General features: G+C 41.2%; 2 long non-coding RNA genes across 4 annotated transcripts; both read right to left on the bottom strand.

Moving 5' to 3' along the window:
- Window positions 1-5,570: 5,570 nt before the first annotated feature.
- Window positions 5,571-9,213, bottom strand: LOC124683576. 2 transcript variants are annotated; one of them, XR_006996748.1, is made up of 4 exons: window positions 9,040-9,213; window positions 8,854-8,922; window positions 8,423-8,601; window positions 5,571-5,592 (listed from the first exon to the last, which is right to left on the bottom strand). It is a non-coding gene; the product is annotated as an uncharacterized LOC124683576 (long non-coding RNA). The 2 variants fall into 2 exon arrangements; XR_006996747.1 differs by lacking the exon at window positions 5,571-5,592 and having other exon boundaries at window positions 7,713-8,601.
- Window positions 9,214-10,911: 1,698 nt separating this feature from the next.
- On the bottom strand, window positions 10,912-14,704 carry LOC124693034. Of its 2 annotated transcripts, none has more exons than XR_006999833.1 (3): window positions 14,534-14,704; window positions 13,025-13,115; window positions 10,912-11,396 (listed from the first exon to the last, which is right to left on the bottom strand). It is a non-coding gene; the product is annotated as an uncharacterized LOC124693034 (long non-coding RNA). The 2 variants fall into 2 exon arrangements; XR_006999832.1 differs by lacking the exon at window positions 14,534-14,704 and adding an exon at window positions 13,624-13,735.
- Window positions 14,705-18,700: the final 3,996 nt, after the last annotated feature.

The raw sequence follows: 18,700 nt of genomic DNA, 5'->3' as shown, positions 1-18,700 counted from the left end.
TAGTTGAAGCTCTCCCTACCGCCCCGTGCTCTGCGGTTGTGGCCCCCGGCTCGCGACCTTGGCATCCGGCGCCTAGTCGGGATCGTACTGCCACTGTGGCTCCACATAGGCGCGGAGAAATCACAGCGCCGACACGGGAACCAGCACTACGAAGTCCTATACATGCACACCACCTACGCACATATTCAGGCAATCCACTTTCTGAAATAGTTGAACTCCGCATTCAGCTTAATTAATTAATCTTTTCAGGTGGCTATGCACGCTGAAAACTTCAACGGCCGTGGTAAAACTCCGGAGCAAACATGTGCGTTTTTTTCCATACTACTGTTGTCCGCATAAGCTGAGGCATAACACCAAAATCCTAAAAAATCTAAAATCCCTCTTCCTATCTCTTCTTTCTATTTCTCCCTACGGGCACTCCAATTTATCTATTCTATCCGTTTCTCTCCGTGGACGAGTCCACGCTCGGTATTTTAGGAAAGGAGCGAGTGTACATAATTTTTGTAAGGAGTAAAAGTACAACTTTCCTAATGCCGCGAGTATATGTTTTTATGTTAGTCAATAAATTAATTGCAAACAATTTTATAAGTAATTAAAATTGTCTTGAGGAGTATAAAAACTTGTTCGGAGAAGTACAAATAAGTAAAACTATAAAGTACAAGTATTCGGTTATAGGAAGAGCAAATAAGTAAAACTAGGAAGCACACATCTCTAGTTTAAAACGGCCCGAAACAGCTCCACTGCAGGGAAAAAAAAGCTCCACCGACACATCCGTTCTCCCCAACCCCTGCACGACTCGACTCCTGCGCCTCACCCGGCAACCACAACCGCCGCCGCAATCTCCCTCCAGCAAATGGCAGCGCTACCGCATCCCCACACCCTCCCATCGGCAACCGACCTGCCCTGCAACCCCACCGCCGGCCACCCCGATTTCCCCACCACCGCCACCTCGGATCCCCCGCCGCCGGCCACCCCCGAATCCCCACGCCGCCACGACAAGCGGCGCCTCTTCTCTCGCATCCGTGGGCCACCGAAGGTCGTCGCTCGCACCTCCTCGAAGGCTGGCGGTAACCCCACCGCACCTCCTCGACAACGGTGGCCCTCTTCCGCACCTCCTCGTCGTCGGGGTCCCCCTTGCTCCACCCCTAGTGCTGCGGCTTAGGCGCTACTACCGGCGTTGCTCCCTCACCGGAGACCCCTCCATCCGCTTTTCCTTCGGCGGCCGCGGCTCAAGCAACCCCGCCGCCCGCCACGACCTTCCACATCGCCCCATCCCCCGCCTACACGCGCGGCCGGCATGCTCCCAGCACGCGCGTCGGTGGCCGGCCTCCCCTCCATCGCACGTGGCGGCGGCCGCCCTTCCCTCCACCCCCCGCCACCCCTCCCCCCGTCTCTAGGATGCCGACGGTAGTTTTTTTTGCTGTACTTCACCACGGATGCAAATTATTCCACGGCTGAGTCTGAATTGATGTATTTCGAAACTTGAAACGATGTAGTCGACGGCTTAAAGCGCATAAACTTCCGGAAAAAAAAGCTAGCACCGGTGCTCTGCTGCATTTTTGCTGTTTGTTTGTATGGTGCTGCTGCCAAGCGAGCAAAAGGTGTGGAGGTGTGGAGCTTCTACTTGCGACATTTCACTTCTTTTTTAGTCGAATGAAGCTTCGATTGCTTCGCCGGGCGGATTTTATTCACAGCATCGTTAAACGCAAACACATACATATGATAAAGGGGATAAAAAAGATTGACCACACGTGGTGGAGAGAAAGTTCACTACTATAGCAAAATGGCCCGCTCATAATTTACCTTACTTTGTTATAAATGAATATGTTATAACCAAAGATTGACCACCCATGTTCGCTTCATCCTCCGAAAAACCAAAGTATGTTATAGTATATGCTGATGAGAGTTGTAGGCTCTATGTGATACAATTCTAGATTTCACGAGGTACGAGTAAATAACGCCCGGAAGTGCACATGTTCCGTAGTGAAAGTTCATGTAAAAAATTGTTAAAAATTCATCAAGGAAATACAAGGGGTTGTATCGGCAATACACACGAGTAGCAACATGCGAGTACGATTATGGTCAACTGCGTCATGCTCAAAAAATATAGGACAAGCCCTACAATAGAAAAGTCATTTTAGTGCCCACTACAAATCTTATAGTCTCGGCAATACAAAATAATTAGATCCGAGTAGTACACATCGAGCAACCCTAGCCCGCACCGCGCTACTCCTCTTCCCCGTGTCCCTCGTTGGCAAGATCCACTTATTATAGGAAGTACAAGAAAACTGACAAAATTTAAATGTGCAAACAGCAAAACAATCCCATCATTCATGAGAAAGTTGAAATATTCTACGATGAGAAGTACAACCATTCGATACGAGCAGTACAACCACCTATTATAGAAAGTACAAGACAACCGAAAAAAACAAATGTACAAAAAAGAAAATAATCTAATTATCCGCGAGGAAGTTCAAATACTTGACGATGAGAAGTACAATCATTTGACACGATCAGTGCAATCACTTAGTATAGAAAGTACACGAAAAAAGACAAAATCTAAATAAAGAAAAAACAAAAAAATCTCGTCATCCACAAGGAACTTCAAATACTTGATGGTGAGAAGTACATCTACTTGACGCTGAGAAGTACAAGCATTCGACACGAGCAGTACACCTGCTTAATATATGAAGTACAAGAAAACCAAGAAAATCCAAATGTACAAAAAAAATCCTGTCACCCACGAGGAAGTTCATATACTTGATAACGAGAAGCACAACCATTCGGCACGAGCAGTACACTCACTTAATATATGAAGTACAAGAAACCCGACAAAGTCCAAATGTAGAAAAAACAAAATAATCCCGTCATCTGCGAGGAAGTACGAGTAGTGATTCTGAGAAGTACAGGCGGGACCAACAGGAAGTACAAGCGGTAATTACATGAATTAAAAGTGTTCTAAAAAAATACTCCCACATAAGTTCACATAGCAAAAAACAATAATAATCTCGTCATCCGTAAAGAAGTTCATATACTTGTCAACGAGAAGTACAACCATTCGACACGAGCAATACACCCACTTATTTCAGGAAGTACAAGAAACCAGTCCAAATTTAGAAAAAACAAAATAATCTCGTCAGCTGCAAGGAAGTACGAGCAGTGATTCCGAGAAGTACAGGCGGAGACAACATGAAGTACAAGCGTTAATTACATGAATAAAAAGTGTTCAAATAAAATACCCCCCACATAAGTTCACATAGTAAAAAACAATAATAATCCCATAACCCGTAAGAAAGTTCATATACTTGACAATGAGAAGTACAACCATTCGACACGAGCAATACACCCACTTAATATAGGAAGTACAAGAAACCCGACAAAGTCCAAATGTAGAAAAAACAAAATAATCCCGTCATCTGCGAGGAAGTACGAGCAGTGATTCCGAGAAGTACAGGTGGAGACAACAGGAAGTACAAGTGGTATTACATGAAGAAAATACCCCCACATAAGTTCACATAGCAACGTTGTAAAGTTCAAATATTAAGATCCGGGAAGTGCATAATCTCTTAAGTAGAATATGGGGACAATCTAAAATTATCATTTTGAAGCACACATGCTAGTTTTTGTAAAACACACTAGTATCAAAACATTTCCAGGAAGTACAACCACGAAGGCCAAGAAGTACAAGGACATGTCGCGGGAAGTTCACATGCGCGTGCGTGTGCTGAGCATTTTGTGTGGTTGTGGACCTCAAACGGACACCGTATGAGAAACTTATAGTCATTATAATGAACACTTTCGTGAAACAGCGCCGAGAAGTACAACCACATTTCCCTAGAAGTGCAAGTTCGTGTCGAGGGAAGTTCAATGCTCTGTTTTTACGGGACGGAAATCTATTGTGGAAATCTCATCGATTTGATAACCAACCACTTCAATCATTGTCACCAAAAGCTTTATATGATAGATTATATGTCTAATTTCATTACCTACAACATTTTACAACAAATAAATGGATCTAATCCACCAAATTCAAATCGTTATCCCACAAAATATACCGGAAACATGATTTCAAAACTTCTAAAATTACTTTTAAACCGTTCGGATTTGGCAAAAATGGTACATATGAAAAAGATGCGCCATTTTGACCCCTTTCCAACCATATAGCATTTGCATTGTTTAAATATACCGGATGAAAATCGTGTGGATAATCATTCCGTGCCCGTCACATAAAATGGGCGGACAGTAATTCAAGTTTTTCTCTTAAACTGTAAGGAATTAGAGAAAACAATTGGAATAAGAAAGTTGCGCCTAGTTCATAGCTTTCCAACGCCATATCATTTGCATCATTCCGACAAACGGTCGAAACAAAACATCCAAATTACTGTCCGCTCGTTTTTAAGTACGTCCGAATTTCGGTATTTCCAAAATTGTTCAAAAACTGTGAGGATTTTGAAAAAACGTAAAACATGAAAAAGTTGCGCAATTTCATTATCTATCCAACGGTATATCATTTGTACATTTTCGATAAGCGATTCGAAAATCAAACAAAAAGTTCGTTTTCTGGCCATATAGAAGCGTTTTCGTATTTTCAAAATTAAATTTAAACTATGCAGAATCTGCGAAAGTTGTGAACATGAAAAAGTTGCGGTTTTTCATTATCTATCCAACGGTATATCACTTGCACAGTTCCGACCAACGGTTGAGAAAGTCGTAGTATAATCAGTAGCTCTGAAGAAAATGGGAAGTTCAGGTAAGTTCCGACAGAGAGGTCAACCTTCTCATTCAGGAAGTTATATAGAGTGGATTTGCTATGTTTGTAAGTAGTGGAGGGTGTAATCGGAACCACTCATTCGCATTGAGATCCGAACTTTTTTACCTAAAAGGATCCACTTTGTTTGGTTTCTACACACCCATAATCCAAAATAGCAAGGGGGACCGGCACCTTTTCTCTTACACATGTATCATTTTGGGCAACCTAGCACTGGCCTACTCTAGCCTATAGGATTCAGCTTTTCACACCTTTCGAGACATGTGACTACCTCTTTCGAGACATGTGACCACCTTTTCGAATCACATGATGGGTTCAAGCTAATTTATGTTAGGTTCCATCCCGTGTCTGGACCTCTTCTTCTCTCTCATAACCGTAACGGGAACTTCTTATTTAGTGCCTCGTTTTTTAAAAATAACCCCCACCAATCCATTTACCATTGATGCCTTGTTCGGTTGCGGGGGTTATTTTGTACACTTGCTATGGATTTAAAACACATAAAAAACCCTCAAAAATTCCTCTAAACGGATGGAACTCGACGGACACCGAGCCTATTGCTGACTTATGAGCTAAATCACCATGGTCACGAGTGTCACAACCAAATAAAAACTAGAATGATTAGTACAACATGTCCAAATAAATCAAATAATCTTTTTAGAGTGCCGTCATGGGAAATCCGATTGAATGCTCCATTACAGCAACAAACCAACCTGTACTCAATCCCGCAATTAAACCATTTCTTTATTTTCTACCCGTATCGACAAAATCAGGGAGCTTTTCGCTGCAGGCCTTATTGTTCGTCGTTTCCTTGGAGAGCTTTTCTACTGGTAAAAAAGTAGAAAAAAGATTATCAACAGACGGAATAATATTTGCTTAATTAGAAAAATATTATCATAATGCAAGGATGATTACAAATAATATGCCTCGCTGCCCAGGAGCTGGGTGCAAAAATTACTTTTTTGTGTTATTCCATCAACAAAATTGAAGAATTGTTAACAAGCCAGAGCAAAGAAAAAATCCAAAGCTAGACAATGAAAATTAGACAAAACAATGCTCTGCTTTCTCATCGAAACACTATAATTATACTCTCACCACAGTGCAATATACAATATTTGTCTCGCATGGCCTCGAGAGCAAGTTATCCATAAACAGCAGCTGTGTTGAGCAGCCACGCTGCACGCGAGTTATGGCGAGGACTTCAAGCCGCGGTGCAGGTTCTCCAGAATAAGGCTGCAGCTCTTGCATCCCATTTCCTGCTCATGTTCACATGCTCGTGTCCTTTACCTTGGAGGAATTCTGCACCCTGCATGTGAGAGAAAACTAGTACTGCAATTGCCATGCATGTGCGATTCTCTCTCCTCTCCCTAGTTATCTCCTGTTACCAACTTACCATCTAATCAGTGACTACCAGCTCCTCCCTTAATCCCTCAATGGCTGAACAGATTTACACTGAAGAAAGATAACTACAAATCCAAAAATTATACAGACCTTTTTTATGTCTTCAAAAACGATAGATCTTTTTTTATATATCTTGAAAACTACGAAATTACATATCATAAAAGAGCCATGCTTGCACATAAAAGGTGCGTCTGCAAGTACCAAAAGGTTCGAACCACGCAAATCAAAAGTGCCAGATGTTTATATTGGTTCATTCCACTTATCAAAATGCTACTAGCGGGTAAAGAATTCTTCATGATTTTTCACATAACTGTTCAAGATTAGAATCAAGGCACATAATCTGACATCAACCAACAAAATCCGACAGCTGTACTCAGGATACAAGTGTAAACATGACACATAAAAAGACTTACTTTAAAAATTGGTAGCAGCAGCAAACAAGGGAGTAAATTTGCCCCATAGATTTTCTTTTTAAATTTTGGTACTTCCTCCACAAGAGTCCCCTTTTATCAGATTACCACATGCAAATAAAAGATCAAAAAGGGTGCCACGCTTGTTAAGGAAAGGTGCGCGTGCCAATACATCAACGGTTCTAGGCAAGAAGACAAATGGTTCTAGTTCAATTTTGAATAGTTTTGGTATTCGAGCATATATTCATTCGACCTGGTAGAAACACAAGAAGCTTACCCAATTAATTTTTCTACTTGCTTGCTTTACAAGAGTCAATGACCCTATTGCAAAACATTCAGCTGTAGCATCATCACATACTTGACCGTTGAATTGATTTGCCACCACAACCAAAAATCCGCGACCTGAGTGCAAATATAAAAAATCAAAACAATAAGAGGTGCGTGTGTAAGTACCAAAAGCGTTCGAACCACACACTAATGCTAGAGCGCGGCCTGCCGGCGAGCAGCGTATCTCCTCCCGCTCAACCTCTCCCTGTCCAACAACAACCCAACCTTGCAGCTGCTTCCTTGGATGGCAATGTCCATCCATATCAGGAACAAATCAGAAGCTACAAAGCTGTAAGATGAAAACATTATTGCAAAAGAGCCACACATGTACATGAAAGGTGCGTGTTTAAGTACTGAAAGGTTCCAATCACCCAAACCAAAAGATCTATATGTATCATAGAAAATATTATAGTATATTCATGATTGGTTTCGTGCTATGGTTCGATGCTATGATCCTGAGGTGATATTACAAAAAGCAAAGAAAAGAAAAGAAATCTTTCTATTACTGTTTTTGGGAGTGAAACGAAATATTTAAATCATAGTAAAATCTTGATTTTTTACCATCCTTATGTACCCTACAAATAAATGGGCTACGATACATGGATATGATTTATAAAGGAGCATTAGCAATGAGGGCAACACTTCTAGATGGTGACAAGAAAAATATTAGTTCAGATAATAGCACACTGAAATCATAACATAAAATAAGTAGACATGTAGGAAACATGCACTGCGCACATGCTAAGGAATTTTTATTACTCAAACAAAAGGAGCATGTTCATTGGCATGAACGGTGCTTGGTGCATATCTAATGGGTGCCCTCTTCAAAGTTAAGAGTAAACTGTTGGTATGTTTGAATGTCACAAACTTAGTTTTCCCATTAACTAGCAGTTCCAGTTAACGTGGTCGGATTTAACTTCAATGGAAGTTAAAGTGTGCAGCAAACAAACCTTTCATTGAGATTTCATTCGAAGAAAATGTATATATTACATGATGCTACAATTTGTGACAATGATATCTAATCAACTAGATCATTAACAAAGATAATCAATCAACTAGCTCAGTTTCACATTAAGCTCAACTTCAAAATTGTAGTGCTGACCACATGGGAGGGATTAATCCGCTGGACAAAACCAGAACACAATTTCAGAACTAATGAAGCAGACAGTGCTCTCTGGCTACAAGAAAATGAAATGGTGCCCTTTCAAAATAATTCGGTGCCTACTCTAAATCCCACACGGTGCTCTCCAACCAAATAAAAGGTGCTTGTACAAATCATATCAAAATCATCCGTGAACATTGCAGAAAGCTGCAAGGGTGCACAAATGGAATGGAAAATCCTCTAATCTTGCATTGAAAAATCATTGGACAAAACTGAATCTTGAAACACAGGAAAATGGCCCATTTATTAGAGAGAAAATGCAGACCAAAAAAGTATGTGCATGTTCCTTATCATATATTTTCTTATACTTGACACGATCATTTGTGACAGAGCAGCGCGAGACCTGTGGCGTCTTACCAGGACCAGGACCAAGAAGTGCTCGCGAATTCTTGTATAGCTACTTGTAAATTTCTTATCACAATGCTTGCATCGCCAGGGTCTTGATCCACCAGAGTTCTTCCCTTTGCGTGCATCAAGAAGAATTACCTCATTCTGATTTACTAACTTGCGTTTCGACCCAAACGTCATTGCAATCTCTGCATAATGAACAATTTCATAGATATATTACATTCGTACTCACAGAAGAGAGAAGGTATATTACATTTGTACACGTGAAGTTGCAACACTTTTGCTTAAGAAAACGAAAGCAATAATGCATTTGCATCTACTGACGTAACTGACCTATGAACCACCAAACCAGAGATTAAGCCTATATAACTGGTTCAAGCCTCAAAACAAGTAAAATAGGTGCAGATAGCCAGACACCAGGTGTATGCGTAGTTGTGTACCTGAATCTCAAGGCTGAAATCTGAATGCGAGCAGCATGTCGGTTCTATGACTTCTGATCTTGCAGCGGCCTGTACAATGAACAGAAGAGAAATCTTCAAATATTAAGAACAAATTCTTGGAAGAAAACAGACTCAAATTCCGTACCAACCACCAGCACTTTGTAAATCCGGATCTGAGGTGTTTACCTAGCAGCTGCAGCTTGTGATTCGACTACTGTTTGAGGGGAGAAATCCATGGGGTGGAGTACTTATAGAGGATGAGAGAAATCCATGGAAAGATGAATCGTCTCTCCCAATGGGGAGATCCATTGGGGAGCACGCTAGTGGAGTCGATGGCGATTCTCTGGAGAACAAGGAGTCTGGAAGCTGATAGGGGAGGGAAAAGAATGGGACGCCCACGGCAGTGCCGGGACAGCCCCCCGCTCTCCACAACGCCGATGCAAGCGCAACTCCGCGGTCAGCCACCGCACGACGCGCTTCCTGAAAGCGATGCAACACGAGCTCCCCACGCGGCGAAGTCCACCACGGGTCCACGGTAGCGCCGACGCCACCCGCTGCTCGCCTAGACACCCAGGCCGCCCGTAGCTCAACACGCCTCAATCCGCTCAAATACATACTTGTAGCTGCTCGCCGACCGCCGTGATCCCCACCTACAGCCGCTCGCCGCCCGCCGCAATCCCCATGACCAGAAATTAGGAGAGGGAACTGCCGGCGCTGCTAGCTCCTCCCACTACACCTAGCGCGGCGGCGTGAGGCCGGACAGTGGCCACGAAGAGATGTTGAGACCGTGGGGGAAGTCGGGGGCAGTAGAGAACGAGGTGGGGACGAGGTGTGGATCTCGATCTGGAGGGGAGGAGCGACGGAAGGACTAGGTGGTGCTGGAGGATGGGCGCACGGCGGAGGCCATCGCCGGTACTGGAGAACGAAGGGAGAGGAGGAGTGAGAGGTGTGCTGGCGGATCCGGAGGTGTGCCAACGGGATTCATGTCGAGCGGCTAAATGGAAAACGGGCCGAATGGAACCTTCAGCGGAATTGGCACCGATGTAAACCTAGTTTAGCTCGAGTAGAGAGCTACTAGGTACCAGGCCTATCTCTAAAAAGTTGGCAGGGTATGGGCCCAACACATCCCAAAGAGGAAAAATCTAAAGCCACAACTAAACACAAGAAATATATATTGGAGAGAATGGCACATGGCACCGGAACGAATCTTAAAGCAATGTCAACAGTGATGATTGCCACCTCCGTGGAGACACAAAGTAGAAAAGCTTTTCTCTATATATATATATATATAGACGCGCTATTTGACTCCCTGGGTGCAGAATATTATTCTGCACCCGGGCCGAACGGGCGCGCCAGCCTCTGGCCAACGCATCGGCATCCCGCACCTGAAGCCGCACGTTGTAAGAAAAATACGTCGGACGTAAGACTGCTCATAGTGGGAGTAACTTAGCTAGTAACATCACACAATCCAATGCATTTTGGTGACATGGCATGGCAATGAATGAAGAAAGAGAGTGAAGTGGTAACTAGCTATGTTACCGTAACATCACACACCCCAAGACAAGTTGAGTCTACACCATAGTAAATGACACAATGCATGACATCACATATTAGTTACTACTCACTATGGAGGTAGTAACTTAGACTAGTAACATATGTCATGTTACTAGTCTAAGTTACTCCCCACTATGACTAGCCTAAGAAAATTGGGTCAAAAGCGTGCTGCCCAGCGGCCAAACTGCCCCACTACCCGCCCACAGTGCCGCATGGCGTAAGAAAACTGCATGCACCGTAAAAAATTAACCGCAAGAACAGCCGAGCCGAGCCAAGCCATAGACTAACTTCGTAGTGCTCATGGGCCATCAACCATAATAAAATACTCGTCAATCGATGCAAATCTAGTACGTAAGAAACTTTGAATTAATCCAACGTCAGAGAACACATTTTTAGGAATCGTCTACCGCCGTTGCTCCATTCAACCTTCAGCTTTAGAAACAAAGAAACATAATATATGTATTCTAAAATTGGCCGACATAAGAATCCTGAGAACCAAGAGTTGTACATCAGCTCATTCTTCCAAAGATAGTAGTACGTAAGATGTCAGATAGAAACATCAGACCACAACAAATATGGTATACATTTGGACATAAAGACATAAATAAAAGGCTGAGTTCATGGCCAAGTACATTACATGGACGGGACACTCTAATAACATGCAAAGCCTAGTGTATACACAATTCAAGTCGAGATAAATATAGCTCACATAAGTCATGTTAAACCCTGACAAAAGAAGCTACATAATGACATCGATGCCACCTTCATATCACTTTGCTTACCACCGTCTTCCTTCACATCAGCAGATGCACAAAATGGAATTCATTTGATAATCAATGGAGGGGAAGATACGCAGCAGTCAGTGGGGCAAATGCAATTGTAAATATACCCTGTTTCTTCCATGCCCAACAACGCAACAATGCACGAAGATGTCCTGGAAGGGGCTATCCAGATCAACAACATGCTTTCCCAAACGTTCCAATGGCTAGCTGCACAAGGAAACGGAAAACACATATGGTAACTATTAATGTATTTTAAAGTTGAAACTTCAATAAAATTTTGCTGTGCATATGCACCATCTTCATTACAGAAAAAGTCACAACTTACAGTGACACAAAGAGCCGTTATAAAATTTATTAACAGAGGTTGCTTTCATACACCAAGACGCAGAGATTCACCTCTACATATATTAGTTTAAACCAGAACACCTCAAAAGGGCTACCGTGTGCTCTAGTATTGCCAAAATATTTAAATACACAGGCACGTGGGGCCTAGCTACTGCCCAACAATAAAATTCAGAATTTAAGCTACCAGTACTGAATAAACACTAGATAAAAGCTGTACAGAGATTGCCATATGATCATGTTCTTTATTGCCCAAAGTCACAAACAATCTAGACTATTATGCAGGTGAAGATTCACAATTTAGTTAACTGATATGCTTCTAGTCCAAAATAAACGCATTGATAAGTTTGAGAAGCCACACATAAATTAGCAAATGAAAAATAATAGCACAACTTTAGCTCAAAAAGGCCCCCGCTGGATTCAGGCTTGAGCTGAGCTCAGGCCACACAACAGCACGAGAATACCACATGAAGAAAAAAAAAACTGCGATATATCAGCTACATCTCGTACAAAAGGGCAAACAACTAATGGGCAACACATGTAATGGATGAATGATGAAAAAAATCAATTTCCCATTAATACTTCTGACATCACGAATAATAATCCTGCTCTGTCTCAAACACAAAATCAGGCTTTGTCTCATAAGTGTTGTAACTACTGGTTATACACAAATATTGGGACTTTCATATAAAACCTAGCTGAGCATGCCCAGTAGCCCACTAGCACTAGATTGGAGATGCTATTGCAGCCAACAATATTTTAAAGATGCAGAATTAGTTATCTCAGAATTCATCTTTTGCAGCAATAATTATTACGTCGAGTAAAATTTGACAACGAACGAAGCAATATGATGCAAAAACAAGAGAAAAAAAACGTCACTCTTTTCAAAATTGGTAGCGATGCGGTGGTACTAAATAATACCAGGGGCAAAGAAAGAAGCAACCATCGTTGTTTCCTGGTTGCAGACTTGCAGTCCTGTTATATCGGAAAGGAAGCACATAAAAAAGCAAATTACATCTCCAAGCAACATCCCACCATTGTTGAGATGATTTAAATTATTAACAACAAATATAGGGCAGTGCTAATGCCGCAGAATAACGAAATATGCAATATTTGCGACTGAAAACACAACCATCAATGTTTTAGGAGCCTTACTAGATGCGCTACTCACCGAGCTATTGCTAAAATGAACTCATTTAAGATGGATCAGTCAAAAGCTAGCTCAACTCAAATCAAGATGGTGTGCCAATGCAGTCCATGAACAACGATTTTTTTCTCAAGTATACATCTAGAGCAAATGAGAATTAAGCTTACTAGGGTTGCAAGATTTTTCAGACAAATTATACAACTGTACGTTCATAGTAAGGATAAGTCACCACAGCAAGCATAGGAAACTTATGTGTCAGTTTTGTTTAGTTCATAATTCGTAACTAGAAAGCATTTCATAATGCCATAAGGGCAACCTGAACTTCTGGATTCAGACTTGAGCTCACCTGATAGGACTGCAATATATCAGCTCCCTCACGCATTGACACACCTATTCCATTCTTTATTGCCAAAAATTCTATGTACCGACATGCGCACCTGAGTAAATGTACAACTGAATTCAGTTCTCAATTAATTAAAAATCTTACGATCTTGAATAAATGACTTGATAAACTTCTAAACCTCTGCAGAAACTGTCAGGTTTGCCAAAAAAAAAATGGAAATGATGGACAGGAGCAGAATGTACAGCAGTCGTTTCTTGCATATTGCAAAGGAAAACGAAGACAAGCTGATTGAAACAGACCCTAATTTGCATTGATAGTTACAGCAACAATAGCTCAAATTAAACATCTACATGCAGCCTCAATGTTTGCGCTCCGAATGAATTTAGAAAAAAAAAGCAACCCAATGTGCAATTGCCTTGAGTATATCTACGAATATTGTAATGCCGCTCTTCCCCGATCCGGCAAAAAAGTTATGTGCTGTAAGCAGGTGGAGTCCAGAGGCACCTGGTGGAACCGCCTCTGTAATTGGGGACAAATCTAACAAACACGCAAAACAATGTTGCGCGATAGAGAAAACAAAAAAGATCAACGCCAAACCGTACCATGAGGTCAAAGCCTACCAGCGTGCTACGCCTGCGGCTGTGCCGGGGTCGCCCCCCGCTCACGCCATGTTGCCCAACAACAATGGCACACAAGGTCCTCACGCCATGGAGTCCACGACGAGTTGAAGCCACCCACCGCTCGCATAGGCACCAAGGCCGCCCGTCGCTCACCACACCTCAAGCTGCCTAAATCCCAAGCTGTAGCTGCTCGCGCCCTCTCGTGATCCTCGGCTACGCTTGCGCTGCCGTAACCACCAGCTTCAGCCGCTCTCCGGCCACCACACTACCACAGGGGTCTTGCCTGTAAGACTCATCGCTCTGTAATGAAGAAATAGCCAAAAATAAAAAAATCTCATGTAGAAGGATTATCTAATGGAAAAAATATTTTAGCGGAAAATGCTAATGGATAAGAACAAAATAGTATCGGATCTTAGAGCAATTGCTGGAATATCTACTGCCATCGGCCACCAGTTGCACTGGAAACAATTTAGATTTGGTATCTGCTCAGTTGCTTGCAACCTAATTTTGCCCTGCGAACAAATACATAAAAAATACCAAGCAAATTGGAATAAATCTAGCAAGGCTGCACTGCTCTCGTCCATTAACGTGGTTGGGGCCGGTCTAGCAAGTTCTCCACAGCTGGGAGTTGGAGCATGGGGCGGCGGCTCCCCTCATGCACTCGAGGACGGACAAAAACTAAACATCTATCATCCAGTCCATCATAATGCTGTACAAGGATGGTGGAATTGAAACTTATTCATCAAAACTGATGGAAAGAGGACGGCACTGAAGAATTGGTTAAACTATTGGATGCTAGAAGTAAGAATTCAACACTATTGGTGATTAGTCCCGATCCCTAAATACATCTACAGTCACAATAATCATTCACTAGTTCAGGAACATCACTAACCTTGGAAGGCATCTGAAGTTCGTGGGACTTGGACGGGATCTGGAGGTTGGGGCGATTGGTGGCGCTCAGGTAACAGAGCGGATGGTTGATTACGGCATCAGCTGGAGGTCGGGGATCGAGGCTGCTGCCGGAGAACAAGGTCGGGGGTGACGGCGCTCGTGACGGAGCAGGAGGCGGTCGACGGAGGGGAGCTGGAGACGGAGCAGTCGCTCCGGCCGCCGCGACCAGCTCGCCGCCAGCCGCAATCGCCAAGAACAGTCGTTCTCTGAGATTCTTGAACCGCCTGCCGCACACGATGCCCTCGACGGTGGTGGGCCAGCTGGTAACCCACGGATGGAAATTAGGAGAGGAAACGTCGTCGTAAAAATGTGGAAGAAATTACAGCAGAAGTGGTGGAATACGAGGGATATCTTGCGTTGCGCCGCACCAGGTTTGGTGGAGCCCCGCTGGTCTGGCTCGGTCGATCGACCCGGGTGCAGAATTACTATTCTGCACCCGGGGTGTCTAATAGAGTTTCTCATATATATATATATATATATATATATATATATATATATATATATATATATATATATATATATATATATATATATAGGACATATTCATACTACACCCGGGTGTAGTTACTCCCACATGTGTTTTACATAATCTAGATAGTATCTACCATACCGAAGAGTATATACATGTAGTATGGAGTATATAAGAATTTTTTAGTAGTATATATACTACTTTGTAGGTAGTATGTACATTTTTTTACGTACACTCTTTCTTTACGTATAAATATGCATGTATTTCGTATATATAGTGCAAACCATGGGCTCATTTAATTTTTTTTCACCAAACTTGGTTTGGAGTATCTTAGATACAATATACAAACATACTCAAACTGATAAAGTATGGTATATACTTCTGTATGGTAATATATGAGACGTGGGTGTAGTTACACCCAGGAGTAGGAAGTATTTATCCTATATATAGGACATATTCATACTACACCCGGGTGTAGTTACACCCACGTGTGTTTCGTATAATCTAGGAAGTATCTATCATACCGAAGTATATGTACATGTAGTATGAAATATATAAGACTATTTTGGTAGTATATATAATATTTTGTAGGCAGTATGCACATTTTTTTACGTAGACTCATTTTTTACGTATATATATGCATGTATTTCGTATATATAGTGCAAACTACATGCTCACTTATATTTTTTTCACAAAACTTGGTTTATAATATCTTAGATATAATATAAGAACATACTCAAATCGATAAAGTATGGTACATACTTCCGTATGGTAGTATATGACACGTGGGTGTAGTTACACCCAGGGGTAGGAAGTATTTATCCTATATATATATATATATATATATATATATATATATATATATACCAGCACTATTCTGCAACCGGTTGCAGAATAATATTCTGAGCACCGACTTGTACTTTCCTGGACACAAGGTTGTACTTCCCGGATAACAGGGTTCAACTTTCTGTCGAACTTACCCGAACTTTCCGTTTTGTTCAGAGGTACTGATTATACCTTGAGTTTCTCAACCATTTGTTGGAACTATGCAAATGATATACCGTTGGATAGATAATGAAAAACCGCAACTTTTTCATGTTCACACTTTTCACAGATTTTGCACGGTTTAAATTTAATTTTGAAAATACGAAAACCCTTCTATATGGCCAGAAAACGAACTTTTAGTTCGATTTTCGAATCGCTTATTGAAACTGTGCAAATGATATACCGTTGGAAAGATAATGAAATTGCGCAACTTTTTCATGTTTTACGTTTTTTCGAAATCGTCACAGTTTTTAAACAATTTTGAAAATACCGAAATTCGGACGTACTCAAAAAACGAGCGGACAGTAATTTGGATGATTTGTTTCAACCGTATATCGGAATGATGCAAATGATATGGCGTTGGAAAGCTATGGACTAGGCGCAACTTTCATATTCCAATTGTTTTCTCTAATTCCTTACAGTTTAAGAGAATAACTCGAATTACTGTCCGCCTATTTTATGTAACGGGCACCGAATGATTTCCCCGCGATTTCCACGCAGTATATTTAAACAATGGAAACGATATACGGTTGGAAAGGTATGAAAATGGCGCATCTTTTTCGTATCTATCATTTTTTCCAAATCCGAACGGTTTGAAACTAATTTTACAAGTTTTGAAATCATGTTTCCGGTATATTTTGTGGGATAATGATTTCAATTTGATGGATTAGATCCATTTATTTGTTGTAAAATGTTGTAGGTAATGAAATTATACATATACTCTATCATATAAAGCTTTTGGTGACAATGATTTAAGTGGTTGGTGATCAAATCGATGAGGTTTGGTCAATAGATTTCCGCCCTGTAAAAACAGAGCACTGAACCTCCTTCGACATGAACTTGTACTTATCGCGCAATGCGGTTGTACTTCTTGGTGCGGTTGCATGAAAGTGTTCAGTAAAACAGAGCTATAACTTTCTTGTACACTGTCAATTTGAGATCCACGGCCACACAAAATGTGCAGCACGGCCACGCGCATCTGAACTTCTCGCGACATGTACTTGCACTTCCTGGCCTTCGTGGTTGTAGTTCCGGAAATATTTCCATACTAGTGTGTTTTACAATAAATAAACATGTGTTTCGGAATGATAGTTGTAGATTTTCCCTAGCCTCTATTTAAGAGATTCTGCACTTCCTGGATCTTAATATTTGAACTTCTCAACATTGCTATGTGAACTTATTTGTGAGTATTTTCTTTCTACAATTTGCAGTTCTGTGATTACTATTTGTACTTCCCGTAGTCTCCGCTTGTACTTCTCGGAATAACTCCTTGTACTTCCTCACGGATGACAGGATTATTTGGTTTTTCCTACATTTGAATTATGTCAGTTTTTTGTACTTCCTATATTAAGTGGATGTACTGCTGTTTATTGAATGGTTGTACTTCTCTCTGTCAACTATTTGAATTTCCTCTTGGGTGATGGGACTATTTCATTTTTTTACATTTGGATTTTGTCGGTTTTCTTGTACTTTCTATAATAGGTGCTTGTACTGCTCGTGTCGAACGGTTCAACTTCCCGGATAACAGGGTTGATCTTTCTGTTGGAACTTACTTGAACTTCCCGTTTCTTCAGAGCTACTAATTATACTTTGTGTTTATCAACCATTTACCGTAATTGTGCAAATGATATACCACTAGATAGCTAATGAAAAACCGCAACATTTTCATGTTCACACTTTTCACACATTTTGCACGGTTTAAATTTAATTTTGAAAATACGAAAACGTTTCTATATGGCCAGAAAACAAACTTTTACTTTGATTTTAGAAACCCTTATTCAAATTGTGCAAATGATATACCGTTGGATAGATAATGAAATTTCGAAACTTTTTCATGTTTTGAGTTTTTTCAAATTTCACACAGTTTTTGACTAATTTTTAAAATACCAAAATCTGGACGAATTAAAAAACGAGCGGACAGTAATTTGGTCGATTTGTTTCAACCGTATGTTGGAATGATTCCAATGATATGGCATTGGAAAGCTGTAGAGAAGGCGAAACTTTTTAATTTGCATTGTTTTCTCTAATTCGTTACAGTTTAAGAGAATAATTAAAATTACTGTCCGCCTGTTTGTAATAACACGCACCAAATGATTTGCCCGCAAATACCAAATTGTATATTCAAACGGAGCAATCGACATACCATTGGAAAGGCATCAACTAGCCACATATTTTTTGTATCTAACATTTTCCTTAATCCATGCAAAGTCGAACAAATTTTGAACGTTCGAAAATCACATCACTCGTGTTCTTTGCGAGATAACGACTTGAATTTGATGGATTATATCCATTTATTTGTTGTGAAATGCAGTCGATAATGAAATTAGACACATACTCTACCATATAATTTTTTTGGTGAAAACGATTGAGGTGTTCGGTGATCAAATCGATGAGATTTGACCAATAGATTTCCGCCCCCGTAAAAACAGAGCATTGAACTTCCCACGACATGAACTTGTACTTCTCGGGAAATGAGGTTACACTTCTCAACGTGGTTTCACGAAAGTGTTTAGCAAAACGGCTATATTTTTCTCATACGATGTCCATTTAAGGTCCACGACCACACAAAATGTGCAGCACAACCAAGCGTATATG

Source organism: Lolium rigidum, chromosome 1, assembly GCF_022539505.1.
Source record: "Lolium rigidum isolate FL_2022 chromosome 1, APGP_CSIRO_Lrig_0.1, whole genome shotgun sequence".
NCBI lineage: Eukaryota > Viridiplantae > Streptophyta > Magnoliopsida > Poales > Poaceae > Lolium > Lolium rigidum.
Note: the sequence above shows the minus strand (reverse complement) of the source record. Positions and strands in the feature narration are given on the sequence as shown.